At 41.4% G+C, this 15,911-nt stretch overlaps 1 protein-coding gene across 2 annotated transcripts in view; it reads right to left on the reverse strand.

Moving 5' to 3' along the window:
- The window catches only part of DAAM2 (dishevelled associated activator of morphogenesis 2), a 202,508-nt gene that overhangs the window by 95,745 nt on the left and 90,852 nt on the right, over window positions 1-15,911 (reverse strand). The gene's annotated exons all lie outside the window — the stretch shown is intronic.

The raw sequence follows: 15,911 nt of genomic DNA on the forward strand, positions 1-15,911 counted from the left end.
CTTGGTCTTCCACAGAAGGAAATGAGTGAAATCACTGTATCCTTCAAACAAAGTCACAAGACAGTTGTCTAGTGGCAGTAATGCCAATAGCAACTTACAGGTTGAAATCTTTCTCCATGTATTTGTCCTCTGAACCATACAGTCCCCAGCAAAAGACAACAAGTGTTTGAGACGTATAGGACATATCTCCACACAGTGTCACATCAGGTTGAACAGACCAGCAAATTCAGTCTCTGTTAAGAAAAGCGAGTTCAGTGGAACACTTCCCATTAGAGCCCAGTCAACCTAACATTTGTAAAATTAAGGGTAATGCTATGATCTGGAACTGACTCTGAACTCTGTCACAGGCTCCTTCTGGATACACCACTGAATACCCAAGCTTTGGTTTCTCTTCTCTAAAAAGTAAATAACGACAGACTCTCTTCCTATACAAAATGTCCCTAAAATCAAAGCAGAAACTGCTACTTGCTCAGTGTTTATTCAGCACTGACCAGAACAAGGCTCCAATCACAGCTGCCAGTTTCAGGTGCTAACAGGAATTAAACAAATAAGAACGATTTTCACAGAAAGCAGCCTGCATGAGCAGGGGCAGATGAAGATGTCTAAACGAGAGTTTCAGCAATATAAAGACAAGCTTCCAATAATGTTTCAATAAATCACTTTTGACAGTTTTCTTTTTCCTATATATTTGAAAGTGTTTGGAGAAGTAAGTGTCCAGGGGTCCAATATCAAGATGACATTGCAGCACTAAGAATGCTGCACATGCAGATTCTGGCACCCACACTAATCTAGCCCAAGCAGAGACAATACCTCTTTAACTCAGCCCAACAATGGCTCATTTGGAAAGCGTTCAGGGCTGGGAAACTTGTGAAAACAGTGAGCTAAATTGCACACTGAGCCTGGTAGCGGCTGCTGACAGATTTAAAAGCCCATAGAGATTTCAGCTGCAAAAAGGTACAAAAGAAATGCAAACAGTAACAAGGTGAGGTCAGTGCTAAGCAGCCCAAGGTAGAAGAAGCTGGAGGGTTTTCTTAAACAAGAAAAGGTTTAAAGACAGAAAAAAAACCCCAAAATTTTAGCTGTGCAAAAAGAGCGCAAACCATGTGGAAATGTTTAGGGTGAGTTTTCAAGCAAGGGGGCAGCCAAGTGAGGGAAGGAGTTTTATCCTTGCTACACACAATTGGAAAGCTCAGGCCAGGATCACATTCCTGGGGAGAGAGAGAGAGGGAATCTACATGTAAGGTCTTAAGACAAGTGAAGGAATGCTATTGGAGGTCAAGCATGTGGGAGGGAAAGGAGGGGCAAACGGAATCAGAAATGTCAGGTTTGGAAGAATCACCAAAGAGGTCAAAATACACATCTGAAACGAGCTGCCTGGGCTCAGCTAAATTATTAGAAAAATTATTATTGTTTTATTGAACTGCTTAATGATCTTAGCCCCGGTCCTTTCCCGTCCCCACTCCCCCTTCCTTCTTTCTTTTAATAAATAGCAACTAACTTGGCTTTCCAATCCATACTGCTCTTTCTAGACTCCGGTTGCAGATCAGACAAGCAGCAAAAGCTCTTCACAGAAACTGTGCACAAAACTGAATGATGATCTCAACCAACATAGTTCAAGACAACCATTTAATCAAAATAATGCTCCTATTGACTAAAACCACCCAGAGAGCAGGGTGCTGACACTTAACAGCTTCTAGACACTGCCCTGGACACTGGCAGCATCAGGGACATAAAAAGCACTCTGCCTTCAATGGGGCCACAGGAATATGCAACCTCCAGTCATGTAATTTTGCATCCTGGTAACATGACATTCTTTTCAGGACAGAAGCCTAGAAAGGTAGTTTGAAAACATGGAAGATCCAGTGGGAACAAAGCACATCCACACCCTGCTTTATTGTTACTCAGAAGGGTAGATTAAGCCAGAAGAATTAGAAATCATTACATAAACTTAGGTAACAGTAACAAGGAAACTGCTTCAGGGTTTCAGGCACAATGTGATCACCAGAGGCAGACCCAAACACATCTGACTGGAAAATAGCAGATGAAGGATGGATTACCTTTCCTTTTTAAATAGCTAGTGTTTGCCTTTGTTCGGAGGCAAAATGCTAGGTTCTAACCTCCGAGTCATATGGGCAGGTAACAGGCATGAGTACTCAGTAGGGAAAGAGAATCTTCTCCACAATGCAAAGCAGCAGTTGAGCTCTTCAACACCCTTTCCTGAAGTCAGACTGCTGTAAGTGTGCTCCTTCACTGGGAGGAAAAAAGGAGTGGAAGGAACTGAAAAGGCCTACATGGCTCCCTCTACCTATAGCATTGATCAAATCCTTCCCTATAAAGAACCAAGAAATCCCTGCAAAATACAAAAGGCATGAATGTTCTTCTGGAATCCTCCAAATCATATTACCTTTCTCATTCTCATCCCCTTTCTAGAGAACAGAAGACCACCATGACTGCACAAGAACCCCCTGGATCTACCTAAGAAAGAAGATGCCCAGGTGGCCAAAAAGGCCAACAGCATCCTGGCTTGTATCAAGAATAGTGTGACCAGAAGGACTAGAGAAGTGATGGTGCTCCTGTAATCAGCACTGGTGAGGCCACACCTTGAATACTGTGTTCAGGGCAAGAAAGACATTTTGGTACTGTAGAGAGTTCAGAGAAGGGCAATGAAGCTGGTGAAGGGTCTGGAGCACAAGTCTGATGATGAGTGGTTGAGGGAGCTGGGGCTGTTTAGCCTGGAGAAAAGGAGGCTGAGGGGAGACCTTATGGTTCTGTACAGCTACCTGAAAGGAGGTTGTAGCATGGAGGGTGTTGGTCTCTTCTCCCAAGTAGCAAGTGATAGGACAAGAGGAAATAGCCTCAAGTTGCACCAGGGAAGGTTCAGATTGGATATTAGAAAAAATTCTTCACAGAGCGGGCTGTGAAGCATTGCAACAGGCTGCCCAGGGAAGTGATAGAGTCATCATCCCTGGTGCCTTTAAAAGGCATAGAGATGAGGTTCTTAGGGACATGGTTTAGTGCTAGACTTAGGTTTCAGTTGGACTCAATGATCTTGATGGTCTTTTCCAACTGAAATGATTCTATGACTCCATGCTCCTGGATCGGGCAGATCTTTTTCCTATACTGACCAGCGATACTAACAGAAGGCACATACGGAAACTTGCTGCCTTAGAGTGAAGCAGGAGGAACAACAGAAAGAACAAATTTCAGAAGGGCAATTTGGCCTATGAATAGGTCATTCTGACCCAATGACAAACACAGATCTGTCAGTGCATGGAACTTCAGACCCTAGAGTTAACTTAGTGACAGCAAGCAGCTATTGAAGGAGAAAGGACTTGCAAAGGTTGGCAGGAAAGGGGAAGAACTACAAACCCTGAATGCAGTCATCAAGACTGGGGTTGCAGCCAGGCTAAAGAAGCCAATGTGACCAAATGCCCAGGGAGCAAATGTGAAGGGCAAGAAAAGTGTTGGTCAGAACAAAAGGGGGGAAACACCCTCCTTCATCACCTATGCCAGTTTCCCAACAGCAATGTAGTAACTTCTATGCTTCAGATGAGTGGCTTGCCAGCATGACCCTGCACAATGTAACTCGGCCTCCTGGCTCCTAAAAATAGTTGAAATTGCAAGTGTTCTCATGGAACACAGATTAAAAAGACATTTGCCAGGCTGGCCTAAGGGAGATATAAGGAATATTAACTGGCAGTTCTTTACATTTCTCTCTTTTTCTTTTTCTTTTTCTTCTTCTTTCTGAAAGACCGATATATTCAATTCACTTTCATGTGGCCTTTTTAAATTTTTTTTTTTTTTTTTTTTTTTTTTTTTTTTTTTTTTACTTACAAAGATTTAATTTCAATGATAAAACATTTACAATTTACTGGAGCTGGATTGGAGTTTCAAATATTTCCAGTCCAGTTCTCAGGCCAAAAGGGAAGATGGCCTTCATTCAAAATGGCTACAACCCAAGGAAATAAAAGACAGAAAGAAAGGGAACAAGAAGGAAGAATGGGTAGGAAACATAAACGCAGTATTTTGTGGGCTTTAAAACCACATTATGTGCCTTATTTTTGGGAACATTCATCAAAGTGTGAAAGCTGGATTTGATGTTGAGTAGCCATCAGCTCAATAATGATATCACTCAAAGGCCCATAAGAGCTGAATAGAAAAGCACTTATCACCTAGACTAGGCAGCACTTTTCATAGTGACATGACATGAAATGAAATTAATATAGAGAAAAAGTAATATTTTGGGAATGTAGAAAAGCAGCTCACTTGGAGAGAGAGCCACTAAAGGAGAAGTGTTAACACCTTTCAACATGCCTGCCCTTCTAAAGAAGAACCTTTAATGCCTACCAATGTCTCTGTACTGAAACGTGTATTGCATCTCCACCATTCAGTCATCTGTGGAAAGGTGTGACAGTCACAGGATAACTGCTTCACCTGGCTTCGCAAGAACACTTATACAGTCCACAGGAATTTTGGAATTTAAATGGGGAAAACTGAAATAGTTTAAAAGGCAAACTTAGGAAGACATTCAAAGACACAATGAGACTTCTTAGTCTCAACATATCAATGCTGAAGCCACGGCAGGGGTAGGACGGTAACCTCAAGATGATATGTACACAGAGTACCAGGGCTTTAGAGCTCTAGCACCTCTTGGCTTCAAGTCAGAATGCTGGAGACCAAGGGCCCCAAACTTAGTTCTCTAGGGATATCTGGACATTGATGGGAGATTTCCTCTGCTCCAGTTTCTTATACAACTTGTCCCAGTTCCACTGGCTGCCAGACTTCCTGGTCACCAGGAAGCTTCCCCCTGACTTAAAATCAGACAGCTGCTTCATTTTGTAAAAGACAAAATATAACAACCCAAACCAACCACCCAGCTGTCAGAGGCTGGTGAGGTTAGTTTTCCAGGTGTGATGTTCGTGGGTATTTTTGTGTGGGTTTTTTGTTTGTTTGGTGGTGGGGTTTTTTTGTTTTTTGTTTGTGGGCGTTTGTTTCTTTATTTTTTGTGGGATTGTTTTGTCCTCATTGAAATTAAATGAATTGTGAATAGTATTTCAAGAATGATGAAGTACAGAATCCAGACATGTTTTGTTTAATTAATGTGGACATTAAAACATAATACATTTTACATAAAAAACATAAAACATTTTATCAGGAGAGGAGATTTTGCTTATTTTCTTATGTATAGTTGGATATCTGTCTTGTTTCATCAATTTCTTATCATTTCAGTGACAGACAGTTGAATTACACTTGGAATTTTTCTCTGTAGGTCACAGTCTCTCTTAGTCACAGTGCTCTTGAAAGCACATCCTTTCTATGAGCATCCATCCCAGGCCTGTATTTCACATCTAACAGCTTTTTTTAATGATGTTAATGACACCTAAAAGCATATTCTCATTTAATTGTTGATTTCTGCTTACAAACATATTCAGGCAAATTATTAAAGAATGATTAAAGAATAAAATCCTTTTAAGATACCCAGAGGGAATAGCTTTGGCATGAAATAAATCTTTATTGTACACCACACAATCCAACATTAAGATACAATACATTGGCAAAAATGCTTCTTCACTTCTGGAGTTCAGAGATGCTTATTTTGACTGTCCGGTTACACCTCTGTTACACTCTTCGGTTCTTTAGGAGTAGATCAGTATTCAAGCAAAAGGACAATCAGGTCTTGGCAGGTACCGGGGAACCAAACCTTCAGATGGTAAACTGACAAAGCTCCCGAGAAATGTTAAAGTTTATTCTCCCTTGTTCAACTCAAAATGGAAATTTAAGAACTTCCAGAACAGATGAGACTGGCAGTTATCTGACCCGTGACCAGGACCAAAAGCTTCAGAGGTCTGTTCAAAAGCCGTGCAAGTATACAGCTATAGGGGTAAACTCTGTAGATGGTCAAACACTTCCAAATTCCCTCAAAAAACTGGCTGATTCTGTGATGCAGGTGTGTTAATGTCCCTTTCAAAATTGTGATAGCATTGATATTTGCAAATAGGGATTTTTTGTGCAGCCATCAAGTTTTCCTTTTGTTCAGTCACACCAGAATTATTCTTAATGGTTCTCTGTGAGTCATCCAATAGCGAACTAAACTGAGTAAATAGGAATTATATGAGGATGCCTTTACACATTCTATAAAACCTCCATGATTTGAAGACTTTTTATTTTAATAACTTGCTTGCATACGCACCTCAAAAATTCAGGTTCCAAGGATGCATCCATTTCCGCACTATAACCTTGCACTGTATGAGTTTTAGTTAAAGGCACTGCTCTTATCTTGATTCCTGTTCACATTCCCATTCCTTCTTTTTTCCTTTCTCTTACATACACCTACTTTTTTCCCCCCTCTCTATTCTTCTTCTCATTCCCCTTGACCCTTTTTTTCCTCTCATGCACAAATGCACTCTCCCTTATCCACCTCATTAATCATTCTCTTGGTCTCTTAGCAGCATCAAACCCACCCAAGCTACAAAATGAAGTATGATACACTGTTGCCAGTATAATGAATTCCCTGTACTGTATGATACCTGTTGCCTCAGGTTCCCTAAGGTCATTCATGTAGCTGTCTGTCACCACGTCCTCAAAAGGGCCACATTCCAGTTCCACTTATGCTCCCAAGTGGCATAGCACAGCTGACAACCTTACGCCCTGGATAAAATTATTTAAATCTTGTACAAAGTAAACAGTAATTATGACACACCATGGGATCACATCCAGTATTCACTGGCAGGCCCCAGTTCAACCACTTTGAGGGAATAGTTGATGGTGGGTTGATTAATGTTGAAGTACAGCTCAAGCTGACATGAGATGAATGACACTGACAGGGAGGAGGTGGTCAGTATCACACTACAAAAGCCTTTGCAATAGAGAAACCAATTGAGCACAACTACTAAAGCTTTAACAAGTGAACTGAGTAGGAGCACATTGCTAACATGTGACTTATGTTGCCTGAAAGCTACACTTTTACATTAATAGTCCCAGGAACCTTTATTTTTCAGTTCAAGCTGCCTATGCCAGGTTTTGTTGGTAAATAACAAACAGGTTAGTCTGGTGGCTCACTTTTGAGCTACACCTCTGCCCACCAGTCAGGGAGGACCAGAGACACACTTATCACAGATCCAGAGACAGCTGTTCAAAAAGCTGCTTCAGAGGTAACTGCAGTGAGCGAATTAAATAATAAATAATAATAATAAGTCATCAGTCATCTTCTGATCTTAGTCTCTTTGCAAAGAGCTTACGAATCCTTCAAGTAGAAGAGATAATCTTCCCTATTTAATCACTGTGTCCACCTCCAGGGGACAGTATAGGATTGTTCCCCTACAGTTTTCCTTCCATTACTTTGTTCAGTCCAGCTCACCAGGCTGACATGTAAGAGGCAGCCTGCTGGAAGAGTGCACATTTCCAATACTGAGAAGGTCGATAAGGCATTCTGAAAGACTGCCTGAACTGTCAGCAAACTAGGTTCATTTGACTGCACAAACTGCCTACACTCATGTAAAAACTGAAGCAAGAAGCAGTGAAAAAGAAGTACCACTCAGCAAAGGTCCCTAAAAAAGAGAAACATTTCACAGGCTTTACCTAATATTCAGCTGCAAACACTGGAGTATGATTGAGGCAGGCATTGAGAAGAGTGAAACAGAGCCTCCTTCTCTAGAAAATGACCAGTTCCCATCCCTGCCTTCTCAGGGCTGTTCCTGGCACAACTGCAAGGCTGTACCCACAACAGAACATCATGGCAGATGCTCTTTCAACAGGCAGCAGCACTACCACTGACACAGCTGATACATCTGCAGGTGCAGCATACTGGTTAAAAGTTCCTACTTGGGCACCTGATATATATCCTGAGCCCATTGATAACACTTGAAGAAAAAGCAAAACAACCCCCAAAACAAACCCTTCCCTCCTCTCAAGTTCTTCCATCGCATCCTAACCCTTGGAATTACAAGCAGTCTTTGTAAAGCACGCAGAAACAACATACCAGCTGAGGCTGGGGAGTAACATTTTGATCAGTTTCCCAATTGATAAGAATTAGGTGGGTCACGACACATTTGCATGCATATAGCATGCATATGTGCAGATATGTAGGCCACTCACACCTTACTATATACATAAGACATCACATAACATCTGCCCATATCTACAATGTTTTATCATTAAACTTGTGTATAGTGAAACCACTGTGCACACATGAACTAATCATACCACTTGCTGGCATGGGAAGCAATGTTTACATTTCAGCTACTGCAACAGATCTGACTGTAAAGCGGGAAAAACAGACAAAGAAAAGGTTGTGATTCCCATTCTACTTCTTTACCTTCTTGCCTTTTCAAAAACTTGCAGCTTTAAAACCCCTTCAGTGCTAGGAGCCCAAATCTCTTGATTCTCAGTCATAACAGTACAAGACAGAAAGCACCTGATGTTTACATACTGGAAGATGTGTTTCTCTCCTACCCTGCCAACACAGAAGTTACTCATTCTTAAGACTCAGAAACAGAGTAAGCCTTTCATCCATCAAGGTCACTGCTTTTTGGCTGAGACATTTATCTCACAGAAAGTCAGTTAACATCCCCTCCCCTCACCCCCAAACCCACCCCCCACTATACTGCTTCCTTTTTTCCTCCTTAATCATTAGTTAATTGCTTCCTGGAGAAGAACTAAATCCTGTCTCTCTCCAGTTCCTCAAAGCTCTCTGTGACTTGACAGCACACAAGTACATAGAATCAGCAAGGCCTTTTTTGGCAGTGCCCTTTCACAGGCCACTAGAAGCAGCATCTGCTGTTCATTTTATGCCCTTCACAGGCAAACTGTGCATTAGACAACAATCTACTGGGCCAAATAAAAAGAGAAAGGATGAGGAAAAACAGTACCTGTTTATGGAATAATACACACAGATGTTAAGAGAGAGAGAGAAAGAAAGAGAGAGAGAAAGATGAAAAGAAAAAGAGCGATATTGAGACCTAGATATGCATTCTTATATGCAGGGCTACAATACCAGTAGAGCAAGAGGGATGTTGCATGCATATGAGTGGGCATATGAGGACAATAATGCAAACAGCTGACTATCATCACTGCTTTTTTTGTTAAGGTGGGCTGCATGTCCCTGTCAGTGAGTTGGAATGAGCCCAGTGAGAGGGATGGGGATGAAAACTGAATAGTCAGGCTCATGTCTAATCTAAATCCCTGCTGCTGCAATTTAAGCCTATTACTTCCGGCCCTATCAACCACAGACATGGTGAGTAGATTTTTTTCCTTCCTCTTGATAACAGTTTTCAAGGCTATTAAAGGCTGTTGTAATGTCCCTCTTCAGTCATCTTTCTTGAGGCCAAACTAGCCCAGCTCTTTCAGTCTTTCTTAGAGGTCATACCCTCTAAACCTCTTATTCCTCTTCTAATTGACCTCCAGGCTCTCCCCACTCAAGGTACATCTTTCTTGAAGTGCACTGTTCAAAAGTGGGGACATTATGTCAGCTGAGACTTTACCAATGCTGATTGTAAATATTACTTCATGCGTCTTCCAGACTGCATTCCTGGTTACATATTCCATGATGACTTCTTTTTAAATTGAAAAAATCCTCAAAACTTGTATAACTTATGTTCGCACATGCTTCACTATAATCCCTTGTTTCTTCTCTGAAGACATGTACCTGTCTGTCTGCTTCCCATCCTGAATCATCAGACTTGCTTCTGAAAGGAGCATGTTTTAACTGTCCCCATTGAATCCCATCATTTTTCACACAAATTCTCCACTTTCTTTTAAGCTTATCTTTTAACATATTCAGTGTTTACAGTCTGGTAACAAAGTTAATAGGTATGCTCTCTGTTCCACTATCCAGTCAATTAAATGGAAACACCTAACAGAACTGAAGCCATTAAAACTCTGCTTGATACATCTTTTCACTGTGACGAGTTTCAGGTCTTCTAGGGCAAGTACCACATGAACCTCCACTTTCTGATTATACACAGCACATCAGATACCTCTCTCAAACAAAGCTTCTATTATAACAATATATAATACTAAATAAGAATAAAATCTGCGCATTTCCCACCACTGATTTCCTTTCCTTCTCCTCCCCTCATTTCCCCCTCCCTTCCCCCTCCCTGTGCCAGGGTTTGTTTTTCATGCCAAGGTCCTTTAGATGAGACCCTGCATAGGAAGGTAGGCCTGGGAAAGGTTATTAGGAAACTGCCGTCTAAACTGCTACCTTTCCTGCTTCCCCACCCTCTCCCTCCCTACAAAGCCTCCTCTGTTCTGTTTTAATACTAATGAGTTCAGAGGAGGTTCCTAGGCTGGAGCAATTCTCAGCTTGGACTGTGCCAAAGCACACAGGCACACACCTCTCTGATCGCTTCCTGCCCAAACACAGTCCTGCTGGCTCAGCCCTCAAAACCTGGGCTTGGAATTGCTGCTGCAGCCCTGTGCCAAAGGCAGGTTGAATTGCCAGGGGTGTTGGTGCTACCTACTCCTCTCCTCCCAGCTTATCCTCTTGTGTGCATCCTATTTGCCATATGCCCCCATGGAGGAAAACAAGAGTAAGTCAGAGCTTGGCTGACCTTTAAATCTCTGATAAAATATTCCATAAAGGGGCAGGAGGAACTGTGAGGTCAGTTGAGAATTTAATGACCAAAATTAACTTCTTACTGAGCTCTGGTTGTGCAGCTCTGACACATATGCTCAAACTTATATGCAGGGTAAACCTCAAAGGAACTCAAATAAATAATCATTTCTGGCATGAGTTCAGGTTTGCACAGGTAGAAGTGAAACAAAAGCTGGCTTTATTTTTTCTCTTGCTCTCTGTATTATTACTGCAGACTTAGAAGTGCAAACCAGAGACCAGAATGTCTCTAACTCCATTAAACTGAATGGACTTACTCTGAGTTTACACCAGTGTAAAATATTAATCAAATCAGTTGTTTTAAATTGTAACACAGACTAAAACTCTCTGCTAAGCAGCCTATAACACACCTTGCTCTACAGTCTACAGCACAGATTTCAGATGCAGAATAGACTGAACAGTCTATCGGTCTCCTTTTCACTACTTGTTGACTTCAATATTATGGAGATGAGCTGTAATTACTACTAATCAGTCCAGACCAGCTAGAAGAACACCCACATGTGAGGCTTCTGTCAACTCCTCTGGGGTGAGGTGGAGGGCAATTCCACAATATGCTTCACTCACACAAACCAACTATTTCCATAGTCAAACACTTAATTGAAGGCAGGACAGTGTATTTGGTTATTCACTCACACCCTGTTCTGTCTCATTGCTCAAGTATTCTGATAATCAGAACAGCAACTACTGCACTGACATCACTGATCTTAAGAAAACACCAATCAAGCTGTTTTTCTCTAAATATTTCTAAAAAGGCAATTATCAGAAACTTTCACAAAATACAGAAAAAAAGGAATAAGAGAAGGATGAGCACTTGTCTTGCAGAACGAACTTCTCTCCTAACACCAAATCACAATTGCATTTACTATCTTGTTAAGCATTTGTAATGTAGAAGCCAGCAACTTTACACAGACTGACAAATTAATCCAGCTGTTGCTTTCTATACAAGACGTAATCCTGAAACACAGTCACTAAAGCAATCCCAATGGATTTTCCATGACTCAGGGATCTCCCTGGACACCTTCCAAACTGGGAATCTGCAATGTTTTCCCCTTGTAATTTCCTTTGGAGAAGTTATTCTTCAAACCTCCACCACCTAGTAAACCATTGCAAAACCTTGTTGTGCACACTGCTAAACTCTTTTCAAAAGGTGTTTGTGCTATTATTCTGGGCAGCCTTTCCCTTTATGTGGTCAACAAATGATGGGAAACTGCAAAGTGAAAAGATGCCCTTCAGTGTTTTTAATATAGAACTGCCTAGAATGTACAGATGTTGACCAGGGCCCTTTTGCGTACAGCACTGGGTCCACATGTGAAAGAGTCTGCACAGGAAGGCTATGGAGCCTTGTATCAGATTCTCCCTGAAAAAAAGAACAAGCAGATAAGAGCAGAGCAATGATTATGACAGTGGGCAGTAGTAGAGATTTCCTCCCAAGATTTTCAAATACAATACATTTAGCCACTGGGAGACTCCTGTACTACCTAAAACGCCTGTGTGCTACATCTTTGCAGCACCTTTTAAGTCTGACTACAATTCTGTATTAAAACTTGTTTAAGGAGCATTATTATTCCCTCTTTCACACTAGGGAAACAAACTCACAAATGTGTGAAATAAGTTGTATAAGCTTGCAGAGGTATCTAGGAAAAAGACTTAATGTTCTTCAAATGTTTTGCTTACGGACTTTTTCATTTGCAGAAAATTAGGTACCTAGCATTCAAAGTTCTTGGTCAGCAGTGTTCCATTGCCATGTGGAAGGCATCTGTCTGTACTTCCTCCAGACAAAACACAAAGAGCAGCTGTGGAGGCAGCCCAGTGTGATGAGTGACAGAACAAGCATCTTCTGACACTTGCCTTCCATGTGCTGTGCCCATCCGGTGCAGAAGGGCCACCACTCCTGTATATAGTGACACCAAAATCTCCCCTTTACGCAGTGAGAAGGAAAGTGGCAGGAAACAGCTGAACTGAAAACCTTGTACCCTCAAAAGGTGCTACACTATCCACCCAGCCTCACCTGGGGCACCTTGTGTTCCCCACTTCTTGTAGATCAGGCAAATGACAAAAAGAGGGCACTTCTATCCAATACTGGAAGAGCCATCCCAGATTACCTTACCAAGTCTTCTGAATGATAAACAAACTTGAGCACTATTGGAAGACACAGCCCACCTATAGAAGGTCACAGAGGCACAACATAATTATAAATCCTTTTCCCCGCACTCTTTTTCAGGCTACAGGATATACTATCTGAGCAATGATTAGATCTGATCTAAATTGCTACTAGATGAGCAAATACAGAAACTAATTTGAGTCAACATATTTAACAGCTGATCCTTCATTATTATTACCTACTTCTCCATTCAGTTATCTTGTTTTGTTAATAGTTCCTCCTAAGCCCCAACTACACTCTGTCTCCATAGGGTAACTCTTATCCTGCAAAACACTTGCATTCCATCTGCTTTCACAGCCTTTCTTCCTCACTGGAAAATTTCACTGCTCCCCCAGCTTCAGGTGGCTACTTTTACATTGCTATTTTGTTATAAATTTTATAAGGTCTTCTTCATCACAGGGATCTGGCTCCCCCTTTCTTGCTTAAATCAGGCTAAATGACAAACCATACCTCACATACATCATCTCAGATCTGGCCCTTCTTCTATGAGCTGCAGAAGAAACAGATATTTGTCATTCAACCTTCCTTCATCAATGTGCAAGCTCTTTCTCTCTGAAGGTACAGCCAAAAGGTCATCTTGGCCTAGAATTCATCCTGTGTCAGCCTCATCTTTGCAACCTGCAAAGCAGCACAGTTACTTCATTTGTTATGAATTTTTCTTCAATGCTTTGGAAAATATTGTCCCCCTTATCACAATCTCCCATCCAGTTACGGTCTGGCCATCATACTTTTTGCACAATGTAGTACTTTCCTCTGCTATTTCTCTCAGATGCATTGCCAGGTGGCACCTTCCCATCCCAAATGACCTTTCTGACCCGATTCATAACCTCTCCCCTCAGCTGACTAAATCAAGGTTCAAATATCCTCTCTAGAAGGTGAGGAATAAGTTCTTAATAGATTTGTAAGTCATCTAACACAGCTCTGAATAACATAAGACATTAATAAAGAGAAGTAAAGAAAGGACAGAAACTGCAGAAGGGGAGGAATTATACTCAGAGGAGCCACTTCAAATTCATGGGGCAACAGGACATCCTCATACTGCTGCTGCTGGCTCTGTTTCTAGTGGAGAGGGCAGAGTCTGTTACTCTAAGTCATCAAGCATCAAGGAGGCAAGAACTATATGATAAAACTGGTTCAGCTGTAGGATGAAAGTAGGAAAAGTTCTACTTGGTATCCATCCAAGTGGAAAAGACCCAGAAAGTCAAAATAAAGATAAATTTATTTGATCCCTCCAACTAGCAACTATGACTTGTACTGTCAATATCATCTTAGTGTTTTGTCAGTTCATTATAGCCATAACGGAACATGAAATTCAAATACCAATGATGTCTTACTAAGGGAAAGAGCTAGAATAGAGCTTTACCTTTTTTTTTTTTTCTTTTTATGTAATGCTGTATAACACTTTCAGCTATGCCAAAACAATAGAGTATTATTAGTCAACTGATCACGTATTAGAAACACGTGGACACAAGATCTCTGAACAGTAAGCATATCCTCCCTATCTGTGGCTTAGGAGAGAGGATATCGTGACAGCTTCCAAGCATTCAAGTAGATGGAACAACCAAGACTGACATCTTAGCACATCCATTCTCTAGTGGCGGGATCTGTTCCTTCCCCTCTTTTTGCATCCCAAGCTACTGTGCTTCAAACTCCAGTAATTTCCCTCTTATGCCCTAGAGGGACTATACACATTTCCTCAGTCAGGGAACATCAAGAATACCCTGTTAAAAACATGTAGTACAGTAATCAGGTCTTTCTAATGTGTTTCATGTATACTGCAAGTAAATCATACTCAGAATACACTCAGACATTCCCATCAGATATTCCAACCACAGCCACAACCTTCCCCACCTTTCAGAAGGGCAGTCAGAATGCTCTGTTTGGGATATTCAGAAGCCAACAATCACCACAGACACAAAATACTACGCAGGCCAAATTTCAGGCAATGCAGAATGATATAATTCCACTGCTGTCTTCAGTGGAACTGAACTACTTTACATAAGAGCTATTTGTCCATAACTTTTATAATAAAACAAGAAGATTTACAAAACATTGCCACTCTGCACAAAAGTTTTTTAACTACACGGGTATTTTGGTAACACCCCCAGCTTCTTCACACCCAAAATCTGGCATGTAATCCTGAATCTGGATTTACAGTTGTTTACACAGCCTTATTAATTCTCAGACATAGAGTGTGAGACCTGGCTCATATCTCCTGTTCCTCTCACAGCATCTGGGTCTCACACATTTGCAGCACAGTGACTGCTGCTTCTTACACAGCTGGTCAGGGAGCTGGGAACTGCCAACCAGCTGCACCTACTGGAAGGGAGCCAAGAGAGAGAAAGTGCTGGTGCTACACTCAGTACCACAAGCCTGTCCCTTCCACTGGACTTCATATATAGGTGTTTGAAGGGGGAAGCCATGTCTGCCACAAAGCCTAAAATGGAATACCTCTTATGTTTTGGGAATTGAGTAACTATAGAAAACTGTTTGTAGTGATATGTGCATTAAAATCAGGGATATGTACACACATATTGCACAAGGGACACAAGTAAAGCAGACTTGACATTATGAAAAATCTCTCTTTGAAGAGCAGGGAGAAAAAGAAAAAAGGTATCCTGGATACAGACAATTAAAAAGAAAAAAGGTATCCTGGGTAGGATACCAACTTCGAACTGAAGAACCGTTCTGGACATGAAGGAACATTGGTGCATAACCAGACAGACCATGATACCATGAAGAGCTCTTGCCTCCCAAGCCTCAGCCCCTTAATTGCTTCAGAAATCTTAAATCACCCAGTACTTTTGCCATTATTATAATAGAAGACAAGTGCATCTGAGTGCAGGAAAAATGTTAGTCTGACAACTATTAACTAACCCAAGAGAAAGTTTTTGTGGCCTGGCCCCCATCAGTGAAGAAAGCAATCTGCTGCCTCAAAGCTTCGCTTTTTTTCTGCCTTAAGAGACAGTGTCTTCTACTCAGATAGTGATGCTAAGCCTTCTTTCTGGATATGAGCCTCTGTGTCATGAAAAATCCAGCTTGGTTTCATCATCAGTAATTTCTTACAGCCTCCACACCAGTGCATTCTCATTAATTGCAAAAAAGGAAGCAATAATTGGGGACCCTCCACTGTGCCAA

This window comes from Streptopelia decaocto (genome assembly GCF_964273445.1).
Source record: "Streptopelia decaocto genome assembly, chromosome: 3".
Lineage (NCBI taxonomy): Eukaryota > Metazoa > Chordata > Aves > Columbiformes > Columbidae > Streptopelia > Streptopelia decaocto.